The sequence below is a fragment of the Callospermophilus lateralis genome, chromosome 3 (assembly GCF_048772815.1).
Source record: "Callospermophilus lateralis isolate mCalLat2 chromosome 3, mCalLat2.hap1, whole genome shotgun sequence".
NCBI classification, from domain to species: Eukaryota; Metazoa; Chordata; class Mammalia; order Rodentia; family Sciuridae; genus Callospermophilus; species Callospermophilus lateralis.
In genome coordinates, this window is record NC_135307.1 from 11,571,594 (window position 1) to 11,585,431 (window position 13,838).

At 51.5% G+C, this 13,838-nt stretch overlaps 2 long non-coding RNA genes across 3 annotated transcripts; both read right to left on the bottom strand.

Annotated features, from left to right (window-relative positions):
* Positions 1-1,369: 1,369 nt before the first annotated feature.
* Positions 1,370-6,033, bottom strand: LOC143393608 (uncharacterized). Its single transcript, XR_013090639.1, has 3 exons — positions 5,387-6,033; positions 4,956-5,076; positions 1,370-2,346 (listed from the first exon to the last, which is right to left on the bottom strand). It is a non-coding gene; the product is annotated as an uncharacterized LOC143393608 (long non-coding RNA).
* A 4,965-nt stretch (positions 6,034-10,998) lies between these two features.
* Positions 10,999-13,502, bottom strand: LOC143393609 (uncharacterized). 2 transcript variants are annotated; one of them, XR_013090640.2, is made up of 4 exons: positions 13,300-13,502; positions 12,925-12,961; positions 12,413-12,537; positions 10,999-11,521 (listed from the first exon to the last, which is right to left on the bottom strand). It is a non-coding gene; the product is annotated as an uncharacterized LOC143393609 (long non-coding RNA). The 2 variants fall into 2 exon arrangements; XR_013090641.2 differs by lacking the exon at positions 13,300-13,502 and having other exon boundaries at positions 12,925-12,972.
* Between the last annotated feature and the right edge of the window lie 336 nt (positions 13,503-13,838).

Consider the following 13,838-nt stretch of genomic DNA (forward strand, 5'->3'; position numbering starts at 1 on the left):
CAAAAACGTTCAGGTCTATTATAGAGATGATTTCCAGCACTTTGGGCACATGATGAACAGATCAAATAAGGTGACGTTTGGAAAAATATCTGTTTAGTGAATATTGGCTCATTTAGAAGGACATTTTCTTTGGTATTATGTATTAAGGCAGGCATATAATACAATTTTAAAATAAAAATTTAAAAAAATTGAGAAGGAGAGGAAACAATTAGATCACATATCTGGATAAATACAGTTTAATTGTATTTGGATGCAAAATTTGGCACTGGGTTTGTGAAAAAACTGTAAAGGAGAAATGAGATGAGGTGCATCCTCCTTGTTATTCATTTATTCAGCTGCTCAACTCAGCCGGCATTTGCTTGGGGCACACTATGTGCCAGAACCTGCCTTTGGCAAGGAGGAGAGAAGGCTATTGACTCTGCAGGTCCTGCTTGCGGCAGGGGCTGAATCCAAGCACAGTCTACCATGCCGGCTCTAGAATGGTCACCCAGAGCCGGGGCAACATTCCTAGGAGCAGCTCCTTTAATGGACCCTTGAGAGTCCTGGGTGCTGCACCCAGAAGTCACTCAAGGCCTTCTGCACGGGCACAGCTTTGAAATCAACTAGCAAATGGGCAACCCCAGGCTCCTTTCTGCCTGAAACAGTGCAAGGTTCAGGAGAGGGATGGAGACGAACTTTTACAGAGAAGAAAATCCAATGCCTAAGTAAGTCCTAATTTGGGCCTGCGGTGGGAGTTATCAATTCATGCTAAATGAAATACGCAACGGTTCATAACGTGGTAGGAAATGTGAAAAAAAGGTCTGCGTGAACTTGGAGCGGAACCAGGATTAGGGTCTGATGTTTGGCTTTCTAAGTAAACACGTCTAGCTTTTTATTTTACAAATAACAATCTGGAAAGATGCATCAGGGAATCTAAATGCAAAATAGAAATGAGTTTATCCAGGTAAGTAAGGTTTTATTAAACAATTTAATTCATTCCAGTTCCTTTGGAAGAAACTGTGGGTTATGGTTAATGTTCTGAGCCAGACAGAAAGCACATTCATGAAGCCACCTGCATTTAATATACAACTGTCAGAAAACTGCTCACCAGCCCCTTCCCGGAGAGGAACAAGCTGAAAAGGATTTTATTTTGGTAAATGCAACAACAGGAATGGCCAATGAATATTCAAGGCAAGGAAAACTCTTCAACCAGACTGTTAGCAGTTGAGAACACGAACAGGATTTTGGAGCGCCAAGGACCTCTTATGATTCTAGCCACTTCCAAATACAGAGTGTGCAAAGAGAATTCTCAGATGTGATACTGGAAAAGGAAAACACCCCCTGCCCCCCCCCCCCAAAAAAAAATCCAACTGGAATTAAAGCACCAGTCCCTGCAGATACTTGTTAAAAGAATAAGTCAACTTATGAAATAAGTCTGTAACAGCCATGCTCAAACCAGGAAAATCTCAGCACAAGTATAATCATTTTATGAGCACGTAAAAAAAATCTTCTGTTCCTATAATGTTCTTTATGGGGAAAGTTAGACGCATTTGCATTGGAGTTCTTGCTCTGTGCTTGGTAGCCCTTGGTATTCAGAGTTTCAAAATAGGTATTTCCCAAGTCCTTTGGCAAAAGAAAAATTATTGCTTTTTATATGGAGAGGTCTACCACGCCTCTGGTGAAAAGTAATAAAATCATCCACGATTACAGGCACACTCAAAGGCAGTGCAAGAGGGCAAGCTGTGCACATCGGTTGGCACTGATACACACTCAGGGTTAGTCCCTGAATGCTCCTGCTTGCTCTTCCGGTGTTTGCTGGAGGTACGGGCGCACGCTGCCGTTCTCCCTGTGTTTCCTGTTAAATGCTCCCTTCTTTCTGGGCTTTCAGCAGTGCCAGTCACAGAAGAAGTAGGGGCACAGGGGCCGAAAGAAGCAGGCACAATGTGACCCCAAGAATGTCAAAACAGTATGGTGGTTCCCCCCAAACATTATGCATGGCGCTACCATACGATCCCACAATTCCACATCGGGTAGAGGCCCAAAGCACAGAGAGCAGGACGTGAATAGCTGTGCGTCTCGCCGGGGTTCAGAGCAGCGTGATTCCGAATGGCCCAAAGGAGGAAACGACCCACGTGCCCACTGAGGGATGAACAGATAAACAAAATGCCGTGTCTCCGCACGATGGAATGTTCTTCAGCCCGAAGAAGACAGGAAATTTTGACACACGATACGACATGGATGAACCTTGAAGACATCCTGTGGGTGAAATAAGCCAGACGCCAAGGGAGAGCTCATGTACAGTTCACGTCCAGGAGGCTGCTCGAGTCATCGAACACGTGGGTGCAGGAAGGAGAATGGGGTGGAGACCTGGGGGGGCGGGGATGGGGAGTTGTTGTTTAGTGGGTCCAGAGTTTCGGTTGGCGAGAAGAAAAGATAGATTACACAACAGTGTGAACTCCTGAAAGCCAAGAAATTGTGCATTTTAAAAAGGTCGTGGTGGTCAATTGTAGGTCATCCATATCTCACCACACACGCAAAGTGACCCTGAGAAATGAGATTCTCCCCACAGTCCACCTGGAGGGTCCATCGGAGGGGCCAAGAGACAAGGCCCAGGCAGGGTCCGAACTCGAGCCCCTGTGAGCAGGAGGAAGCAGCGTGAGCCCGGGCCCTGGTTCCAGTGGAGCCAACAGGGATATGTGCCCAGTCAGGAGGGCGACCCCAGGAAGGCAGCAGGCCCCCGGGCTGCGTCCCCCAGCACCGGCATTTGGTCCACAAGGCCATGCCGTCTGCATCACTTCATCGTTGGAACCACCTCATTTCCACTTAGTGAGTGAAAAAGCCGATCCAGGCTTACACCAGGGTTCCGAATAGCGGGAAGGGGAAGAAGAATGGAACCGTTTCTAGAGGTCGATGTCTCAGCACTCCCTGGGGGAGGAATGAGCTCCTATCACTCTCAGCCTCTTCCTCCTCCAGGAAGCCCTCCCAGAGTGCACACTGCCCAGAAGCAGGCATTGCTCTGGAGGGTGGAGGTGAGGCGTGTCTGCAGGGAAAGCTGCAGAGGCTGGAGGCCCGTGCCAGCTGCGGGTCGCCTCTCGGCCTCTGTGGATGCCTCCACAAACAGGCAGTGGCGACCTAAGTGAGGTGGAATCCTTCTAGCGCAGCAGGCGCCTGGCTCCCAACAGGCGCTCAGTGTGTGATGGGAATAGCCGAGGGCAGTCCACTCCTGTGACCAGCTTCTGAGCGTGCATGGTCACGGGCCCCAGGCGGAGGACCAGGAGTGTGGATACCAGGGAGGCTGGGCCACAGGCCACAGGGGCGGGCACTGGCTAGAGAGGAGCCTTGGGAATCAGGCCCACTCAGCTGGAAGCTCAGGCCTTCTCCTGGGGGCAGGGACCAGGCTTCCCCAGGGTGTTCTGCTGGGCTGGGCACAGCCTCAGGAACACACGAGGATTCTCAGGCACTTGTAAGCCAGGGAGGAAGGGTTGGGGCGACTCTGGAGCAGGGTGCAATGGGGGTTCCTCTAACCAAGCTTTCAGGCAGAGGGTGGGACCTGCGGACACTGCCTGACTGACGGATGGGCTCAGGGTGAAGACAAGGCTCCTGTTGTTTGGGGAAGAAGCACCTTCCACACCCAGGTCCTTCTGCACGTTCCTCCCCAGGAGGTGCTCGCCGCAGCCTGGCGCCCAGGGGCCCACTGTCCCTTGTGCAGAAGAACGCAGGAAGGTCAGGGTCAAGGTCGATGCCAGCCAAGTGCATGTGGGACTGGAGGCCCAGCCTGCCCACCCCGAGCTCTTCCTTCCAAATGCCCCTTCTGTGCTGCTAGGAGTGCAGGAGGACACAACAGGTGACTTAGGAGGCCAGGGATGGGACGAGGGACACAGGAGCAGGTACAAGAGGCTGACGGAAACTCCTGCCTGGAATTCCTTCCCAGGGCCAGATTTGGGAGAAGGGCAGAGCAGAAGGCCCCGCGGAAACCTTGGGATGTAACCACAGGGGGACAGGACACAGAGACAGAGGGGCTCAAGTCTCAGATTGCCCCCAAATAGCCCAGTGACTTAGGGTTCAACGTAACTGGGCCTCAGTTTTCTTATTTGTGAAAGTGCATTGAGCATCAACGGCCTCCTTCTGGAACATGGAGAGGAGCCCACAGAATGGGAGAAAGTCTTTGCCACCTGCTCCTCAGAGAGAGCACAGATCCCCAGGATCAATGAACTCAAAAAACTCCACACCAAAAAACAAGTGACCCAATCAATAAGTGGGCAAAAGAACTGAACAGACACTTCACGGAAGAAGAAACACTCTCAGTCAACAAATATATGAAAAAATGTCTGACATCACTTGCAATTAGAGAGATACAAATAAAAACTATACTGAGATTTCATCTCACTCCAGTCAGAATGGCGATTATCAAGAATACAATTAACAATAAGTGTTGGCGAGGATGTGGGGAAAAGGCACACTCATACACTGCTGGTGGGACTGCAAATTGGTGCAGCCAATAGGGAAAGCAGTATGGAGATTCCTTGTTTCCAAGTGGGAATGGAACCACCGTTTGACCTAGCTATCCCACTCCTGGGTCTATACTATACCCAAAGGACTTAAAATCAGCATACTACAGTGACAAAGCCACATCAATGTTTATAGCAGCTCAATCCACAATAGTTAAGCTATGGAACCAGCTAGGTGCCCTTCAACAGATGAATGAATAAAGAAATTGTGGAATAGAGACAGAATGGAATATTACTCAGCCATAAATAAGAATGAAATCATGACATTTGCCAGTAAATGGATAGAACTGAGACTCTCCTGCTAAGTGATATAAGCCAGTTCCAAAAACCCAAAGGCCAAATGCTCTCTCTGATATGTAGATACTGCCTCACAATAGGGGGGTAGGCAGAGGTTCACTGATTGGACAGGGAGGGGGGGAAGTGAGGGAGGATGGGAATGGGAAAGACAGTGGAATGAATCGGACATACCTTTCCTGTGTTCCTCTGAGCACCGACCAGAGAAACTCCACACCACGTTCAACCACAAGAAAGGGAAGTTATGTTCCACGTATGTAGGATAGGTCAAAATACACCGTACTGTCACGGACACCTAAAAAGAATAAATAAAAACTTTTAAAAAAAGTATCTCCTTCTGGAGGAAGGAAAAAATAGAATATATAGAAAAGCTTAATGATCCTTAATGTGGCACCAATGTCACAGGGCTTGGTGACTTGGTGCTGCACTCCAGGGCTTGCTGCCTGGCTGTAAAACAGCCCAACAGCTGGGTGGCGGTGGCTCTTGGTGCCTGGATCCACAGCCTAATCCATTCACAAGAGGCTCCCTCACGTGCATGGGAACTTCACAAACATTCACTGATTTGCTCCCTGGGACACCTGGAAAGTGGCCAGAAAATTGCTTACCACTTTGCCAGGGAGGGGATGCTGAGGGCCACGGCTGAGTCGGGATGACGCCTGGCATTTTTGCCCGAAAGTAGTGGTTGAGAGGTGACACCAGCAAGCCATTAAGATGATGACGTTTGAGTTCTCGCGGAGTTCCCGTTGAGTTCCGGTTGAGCTCTCTTGGGGATTCCTGAAGAGTTCGCATGAAGTTCCGATGGTGGGAGTTCCGGTTGGTGTGTGGCGTATTCCTAGAGGAGCCGCCTGGGTGGCGTTGGGGAGAGTTCCCGGGGAGTGTGCTGGTGGAGTTCGGAAACAAAGTTTGTTCTGGCTTGAGTGGCTCGTGACTTGTGCCCAGCCAGACTGCGGCAAGGGGACAGCTTGTGCAGGCCTCTGGGCTGATAGGAGGAGGAGCTGCACACCTGGCCCCTGAGTCAGGGCTCTTGCACCCCACTCCTGGTTAGAGAGCAGAGCCGTGTGCCCCTTCTCCTGCAGAGCCACGGATACGCCAGTTGTCGGCCCCTGGGTGAGCAGGAAGGGTGGGGACAGCACCAGGCTACTCCTCGGCCCTCGCCCTGCGCTCTACTTCCAGTCCTGGGAAGCACCTGCGCTGTGGGCACCTCTTCTTACCAGGTCCCCTAAGGCCCCAAGACAGGGCTTTGGTGCTATTTTTTCCTGGATCTGGGAGGCCTCGCACAGTGCCTGGCACACAGGGACTCTGTGTGCTTGGTGAGTGGTGAGCGAATGAAAGGGTGGAGGAATGAGGGGAAGAGCGACGGGTCCCCCTCCGTTCAGGGAGACGCAGCCCCGTGCTTCAGGCTCGGGGGGAGGCAGCCCAGGAGCTTCCTGCAGAGGACCTCAGGCTGCATGTTTTCTGGTGGCCTCTGATTAGACCCTGCAGCTGGTTGGGAGAGAGCAGAGCCAGCTTCACAGGAGATCACCTGAGCAGGGACACGGGCCCCGCCCGCCACGCTCAGAAGGGCCAGCAAGAGTCCCGAGGCTCTGCTGCCACCACCTTGAATCTTTGAATAATCATAGTAATTATTAACTCTAGTAGTTGTACGGATCGTGGGTTTCACTGTGGCGTCTCCATATATGCCTGCAGGTCCCCTTCCCTGATATCTCCACTTCTACTTTCAGGTCACTGTTTCCCCCTGGACGTCACCTAGGAGAGAAGACATGAGAAGCTGTCTCTGTAGGGCTCACTGACCATGACGTTTCATCCATTCTCCTGCAAATGACGCTATCCCACTCTTCTTTGTGGTTGAAGAATATTCCATTGGCCCCCTTGTCTTCATTTGTTGATGGCCTCCTGGGCCGATTCCACGACTTGACTATTGGGCACAGTGCTGTGGGTGGCACCTGTGCCCTCCTGAGGGGTACACACCTGGAGGGCTGTGCTATCCCCCTGTCCATCAATGTGACTCAATATTCCCAAAAACCAAATTAAAGGAGGAAAGATTTACTTTGGCTCCTGGCTTCAGAGCTCTCAGACCCTGGCTGGGGGCACTGCTCTGGGCCTGTGGGGTGGAGCGTCACGGCGGTGGAAGGGCAGAGTGGGGCACAGGGCTCAGCTCATGGAAGCAGGAAGCAGAGAGCAAGGAAGGGGCCAGGGACCAGACACACCCTTCTAGGGCACTCCCCAAGCGGCCTTACTCCTCCAAGGAGGCCAGCCTCCTGTCGTTTGTACCTCTTGCGATATCCATGCCATCAACGCGTTCGTCCCCCAATGAGGTCAGCGCCCTCAGGATCCAATCACTTCCCCAAATCCCCACCTCTAAGCACTGCTCCCCTGGACCAAGCCCTCCACACAGGAGCTCTGAGGGACATTCCGGATTCCAGCTGCCACAAGCAGGAAGTATGCATCACTTGGTGGTTCTAACTGCGAATTTAAAGATATACATATTTCTTTTAGTTGGCGATGGAACTTTATTTTTATTTGTATGCAGTGCTGAGAATCGAACCCAGTGCCTCACACATGCCAGGCAGGCGCTCCACCACTGAGCCCAGCCCAGCCCTGTGTGTGGGGCTGTGAGGAACCTCCTGACAGTTCTCGGGAGCTGGGCTCACCCGCCTGCCCACCAAGGGTGGGGAGGAGCCTTGTTCTCCACATCCTCACCTGCACCTGTTATTGTTCGTTGCCGCAGTCCGGCTGCAGCAAAATATCCGGGGGGTGACGAATAACTTGTGTACCTTGATACAGCAGGAATGGGAGCCATTTATTGTAGGATCTGAGCGATATTTATACATTTTACACAGCTTATCTAATTAGCATAAAATAGATAGGGCAGTCAACCAATAAGGAATCTCCACACTTAATGGCTCGCTTTTGTTACTTCACAAACCACTCCCTCTGGCATTTGGCCAGGCGCCATCCAGACTTGTTTACAGACCTTAACAGTTCGTCCTTCTTGATAATCTAAGATAGTTTTGACTTGCGTTTCCCTAATGGCCCAAATATTTTGTGAGACAGCGTCTCCCTAAAATTGGCTGTTCTCTTACACAGTTCTCCTCTGGCCTCAGCCTTCCAAGTAGCTGAGCCTGAGGTTCAGCTTTTCGAATTCTTTATCTATTTTGGACATTAATTGATAAATAGTTTTGAAATTGTTAATTTTTGAACGAGGCCCCGCGTTTTCATTTTGCACTGGGTCCTGCCAAGCAGGGAGCTGTCGCTGGTGAGAGGAGAAGCCCGTGCCGGGGCCCCCTGTTTTCCCGTCCCACCTCCACAGAGGCACAGGGAAGCCTGTCTTCCGAGACTCTTGGACGCCTCTGGGGCAAGGCCAGGACTGGAGGAAAGGACACCAACGAAACAAAACACCCCCCAAAAACCAGTAACCAACATAAGTCATGTTTAAAATCAACACTGATGCCCCAAGTTCCACATGGAAAGTTTATATCTGCAAGGTCAGTGATGGGCTGTGCAGAGCCGAACTGAGACCCAAGGCAGAAGGAAACAGGTGTGTGCTTATATGTGTGTTTGTGTACAGTTTCAGTCATTTCCCCAACCCCAGAACTCTAAATCAGATGTAAGATTATTGAAAAATTGGAAAGTCAGTGTATTAAAACTCCTCACATTATTTTGAGATTGAAAATTATATTTTCCTGCTATCTCAAATATGATTTGATATGATCTTAGTTTTTCTGGCTTTAACAGAAGCACTGGTCAATAATATTTTTTTATAAAATCTACTTCTTAATTAATATTATTTTCAATTAAAAGAGTTGCTATGTTGGTCCATTTCTCTTGGCCATGCGATGATCTTCAAGAATTTTTAATTCACTTCAGTTTATTGAGCCTGATTTTTTTTTTTTAATTTTGATAATTTTGTTCGTTGAGATATTTTTGTATTCATTTTGATGCTTTAAAAATCGTGCAGCAAAATATCCTGTCTCAGGAGCTCCTGTTTATTTATTTATTTATTTATTTTTAAGAGAGAGTGAGAGAGAGAGAGAGAAAGAGAGAATTTTTCAACGTTTATTTTTCAGTTCTCAGCGGACACAACATCTTTGTCTGTATGTGGTGCTGAGGATCGAACCCGGGCCGCACGCACGCCAGGCGAGCGCGCTACCGCTTGAGCCACATGCCCAGCCCGGAGCTCCTGTTTAAAGGGCACAAAATTTCTAGCTGGGATGATGAAACAGTTCAGAAGTGGACAGGGGACGGTGGTTTACAAGACTGTGAACGTGCCTTAGGCCCCGAATTGTCCCCTGAACATGTTAACGTGACAAATCTCATCAGCGAGCTTCCCCAGCACAGATGTGCTTTCTCATGACAACTGAGATTCCTGGAGCCCACCTGGATTTCCTGTCTGAGGGAAAACTTCACCCTCCCTCCCTGTCCCCAGCCCCGACCAGGACGCTGAGGCCCAGGAGCAGAGCTGAGGGACACACACACCACTTACCTTGCTGAAGATGACAAAAGGAAAAAGGTTCTGAGTCTGAGCTCGAAGGTGGAGAACACTTTTAAAAGGATTGAGAGGAGAGGGGCTGGGTGGAGCCAGCAACCAAGCTTCAGATCAAAATAGAAAAAAGAGACCAAGTGTTAATAGAAGAGGCAGGTCCTGTTTCTACAGAGAAGGTCCTGGAAGCTTGTGGGGTGGGATGATTTCCAGCTCCAACAATAATAACCGGTTTAATGTCAAGCATTTATTGAGCACTTACTGTATGCTAGGAATCGTGCTGCTGCTTGCCTTCTCTTATTTAATCCTAGAGACTCTTACTACCCATGGACCAGTAAATGGAGGCACAGGGAGATCACAGGGCCAGCAGCGGGTAGGGTGGGAGTTAGACTCGCGTACCCTGTGTCACCTCTCACGCCATCACGGGCTGCCGATTATGGAGTGGCCAGACGACAGCAGGAGGTAAACAGGCAGAAAGAGGGCTGGGATTGTGGCTCAGTGGTAGAGTGCTCGCCTGGCACATGTGAGGCCCTGGGTTCGATCCTCAGCACCACATAGAAAGAAAATAAATAAAGGTATTGTGTCCAACTACAACTACAAAATAAATGATTAGGGAAAAAAAAAAAAAGCTCAGGAGGCCCAAGGTGCCCCCAGCTCACGCAGAGGGGACAGACGGACATGTGGACTACTGGCAGCAGCACTGAAGGCCCGTGGGCCCAGGGTTCTGGTCCCTTTTCCCCGTCTCTACCTCTGAGGTCTGGGGTACTGAAGAGCAGGCTGGCCCCATGTGACCGGCCTTCCATTCAGAAGGAGAAAGGAGAAAACACACGTCAAATGCCCAACAGATGTGTCACAGAGTAAAACATTTTGGATCCGGAGATGAAAACAATCACAACTGATTATAAAAAGGTATGGAAATTGCCCGGCAAGGGTGAGGTGAGGGCTGGTGACCATGCCCACTCCTCCCCCACGGCTCCGCATGGCTTAAATATTTGTTCAGTATTTATTTTGAATGAGTTCCTTTAACATATTAGTGGGTCTCCTTGATTATAAAAATAACAAACCAAGTAACTGCATAATCAAGTAAGGTCCTTAAATAGTTGAGAGGGCCTCATCTCCGTCCCCTCGTGCTTTGACAAGCCAGAGAGGGCTGTGTCTTTGGTGGTGAACCTTTGCACCTCTCTCCGGAGCCCCCGAGGGACCTCCTGCCTACCTGCCCTGTGAGCTGACCGTGGTGGGGAGGGGTCTGAGAAGCGATTAGGAAGTTGCTTGTAGGATGCTGTGTTGTCTTTGTTTGGTGCTTTGAGGTCGCAGCAGGCCAGGACAAGTTCACTGAAGAGGTGAGGGAAAGGTCAGTGCTGGTCCAGACCTTAGGGACAGCAGGGTCAGGGGACTGGGGACAGGGCAGTAGCTCTGGTGATCCTCAGCTCTTGAGAGTCGGTCTCTTCTAACACCATCATAGTGATGCTGGGTGCCCTCCATCAGGCTCCCCGAGGCCTGCACCTACCTGCTCACCCCCTCACCTGTCCACTAGACCCTCTAAGAGGGCTCTGGTGGGGTGGGTCAGTCACCATCCAATCAATCACCAGACTCAGGTGCCTGTCCCTGGTCCAATCAGCTGAGGCCCAGTTGCTGAGGCAGGTGGGTCTCGTGGACAGGGGAGAGCGAGGCTGGCCATCCTGGTCCCATCAGCTAAGGCCAGGGTGGACACACTGGGTGCTCCTGAAGAGAACCGGAAGTTGGCCAGCACGCCTCAACCATTCAGAGGGGAAGCTGTTCCTGGATTTTCTTTACCTGGAGAGCTAGGACTGCGGAGAAAGTCAGGAAGGACCAAAGACCACGCGTGGCTTCGACTAAGTAAAACGAGGAGCGGGGGAGAGGAGAGGTCTCACTTACTGATCATGTGAAGCATGCCAGGGCTGGACTTTGCATGCCCGAGGCCATCTGGTTTACGAAACTCTGCTGACCCCTCCGTTTGCTCCTTCAAACCTCCCCCCTCCAACTTCCCACAGCCCCTCCAGGTGGCAGGAGGTGGCAGGAGGTGGCAGGAGGGAGGGACAGGATCTTTGCTCCTCTGTCCCCTGCCCTGAGGGCTGGCTGCGGTGCTCCATTGGGTCCCTGCTCTCTCAAGGCAGCTGACTTTATAGGACTTTCTTCTTTGGGATTCCAGTAACTCCCCGCTGCCTGTCTCCATCACCTCAATTTCTTAGGGCCCGTGGTAGTTACAGATGGCCGCACTCTGCCACTTGGTGGACGCACCCTGTGAAGACAAACTCTTCCTGAGTAACCCCAGAATGTTCTATTTCAAAATCGCCACCTGTTTCCTGTGGGGGCCTGACTCATCTCTCCCCTCCAGGAGATAGATGCCATTCCCTGACCCTTAGCGACTGGGAAGTCCACTCTCAAGGGAAGAAGTTTGCCATCGTCACACAACCTAACGACACTGAGGATCCACCCTGGCCCATCAGAGGGTGGAACTGAGCTCTGATCACTGAGGAGGGCCCCAACCAAGTTGGCCGAGTGGAACCCCCCGTGGGCCCTGCAGGGAGACACGTCCCGTGGGATGGTGGAGGGGACCGAGAAGGCCTGAGTGGCCCCAACCAAGTCCTCCAAGTCCCTCGGAGCCCCACAGGGTGTCTGCGCAGGATGAAGAACGTGGAGGGGGACATGATGTCAATAACAGACGACCAAGGAGCAAAGCGGGAAGGCAGGGAGAGGCCGAGGGGAGGGGACCAGGGGAGAGAAGAAATACAGCTCTGGCTGCAGACACTCAAGAATGCACAGGAGACAGATGAAGGGAGCCGCCAGCCGAGAAAGACAGATTCCGACAAGTTAAGACGGGACTTTGCTCGGATTATCTTGGAGAGAGAAGAAGGGGACAGAGGTTGTGGGGAAACCCTGGGTGACCTCTGCAGTGCTGCTACTGAAGGGGGGAAATGGAGGATTTGGGGCCTGGCAGGATGGTCCCAGAGGTGGGGGCAGCCAAGCCCTGCATCTGCAGCAGACGGCCAGGGGCGGCTAGGGAACAGCCTGGGGCTGGGGGACAGCGCCTTGTCCTGCTGGGGATGAGAGGGGAGCTTTGCCTGCCGAGCCACAGGGACAGGAAGGACAGAGGGCAAGGCCCCCGTGAAACCCGGGCTGAGCTACTCACATGGCCCAACCCGCCCAGGGGTCTGCAGGCCGTGAGGGAGGCTGGGGAGGAGGAGACCACGAAGACCGGATTTTGGAGGAGAAGAGTAAATCGTACATGCTGAGAGGCGGGGAAGGGGGATAAACCTGGAAAAAGTTAAGAAATAAGGGCAGAAGTGGGCCATCTTCCAACTTTACAGCTGTCACCGGCTGAATTGTGCTCCCAGCAAAAGATAGTGAATCCCCGGTCCCCACGGCAGGGCCTGATCCACGGGAGAGACGGCTTCACAGAGGACATCAGGTTAGGATGGGGTCACGGGGACCAGGCCTAACCTGACGTAGCGGTGTCCTTATGAAAAGAGGACATTTGGCCATGGTCACACACGGAGAGGGGAGACGCACAGGGGGAAGATGACCTGGGAATGTGGGAGATGGAATGACTGACGCACATAGGAGCCAGGGAGTGACACAGGTTGTCAACTGACTGGGAAGGGGCGAGGACAGACACCCACAGGTTCAGAGGGACGCGCTGACCTGCCGACACCTTGGTTTTGAACTTCAGCTTCCAGAACTGCAAGAGAATAAGTTCCTGTTGTTTGAAGTCACCTGGGGTGTGGCACTTCCTTGCAGCAGCCCCGGGGCTAATCTGGGAGCAGAGGTCAGGGAAGGAAGAGGGAGTCTCAGGGGGTGCCCAGCTGGGGACCTGGGAGTAAGGAGACCTCAAGGGAGACAGAGCCCTGAAGAAAACACCAGGAAGTCTCAGCTGACTGCCCCTCCTCTGCAGCAGCCCCCAGACCCGCATCCGTCCCCTCCTCTGCAGCGTGCCACCCCCAGCTTCTGCCTGGTGGCAGCCCTCCCCGCCCTCTAGCACAAAGCTCAAAGGCTGTGACGTTTCTCCCTCTCACCTACCTGAGCCTCAACCGAGCGTCAGTCTGTCCTCTGGTTCCCAGCACTGGATTAACGCTTTCCTGCAAAAGCACGCCCACTTCAACTCACCCCGGAACGTCCCTTGTCCTGTGTGTGGCCTGTGAAGCAGGCCCTTATGTGCCCCCCTGTGCCCAGCGACCAGCTAATACACTGGGGCCCGACCAAGTTGGAGTCTTCATCTGTCACTTGTGTAGGAAGCTCAAACAATGATGTTTTTATGCTTCTCAAAACGGCTTTTAAGTGTCTCGTTAAGTAATCACATGCTTCGTATTGCCGGGAAATGGTCTCTTAATGCCAGAGTGGGAGAAAGCATTTTTTCAGAGCACAGGAAATGATACAGTCTTTGCTCAAGTATTCAGCTCAGTTCTAAATGGAGAAACAGAATATTCCCAAATCCATAAAAATAAAATTGATAGATAATACAGATGTTCCTTGCTTTACAAAATAGATTGTCTGGGCAGTATTGGGTGTAAATCAAATTTCTTAAAATCGAATTACATTGAAAATGCACCTTGGGAATG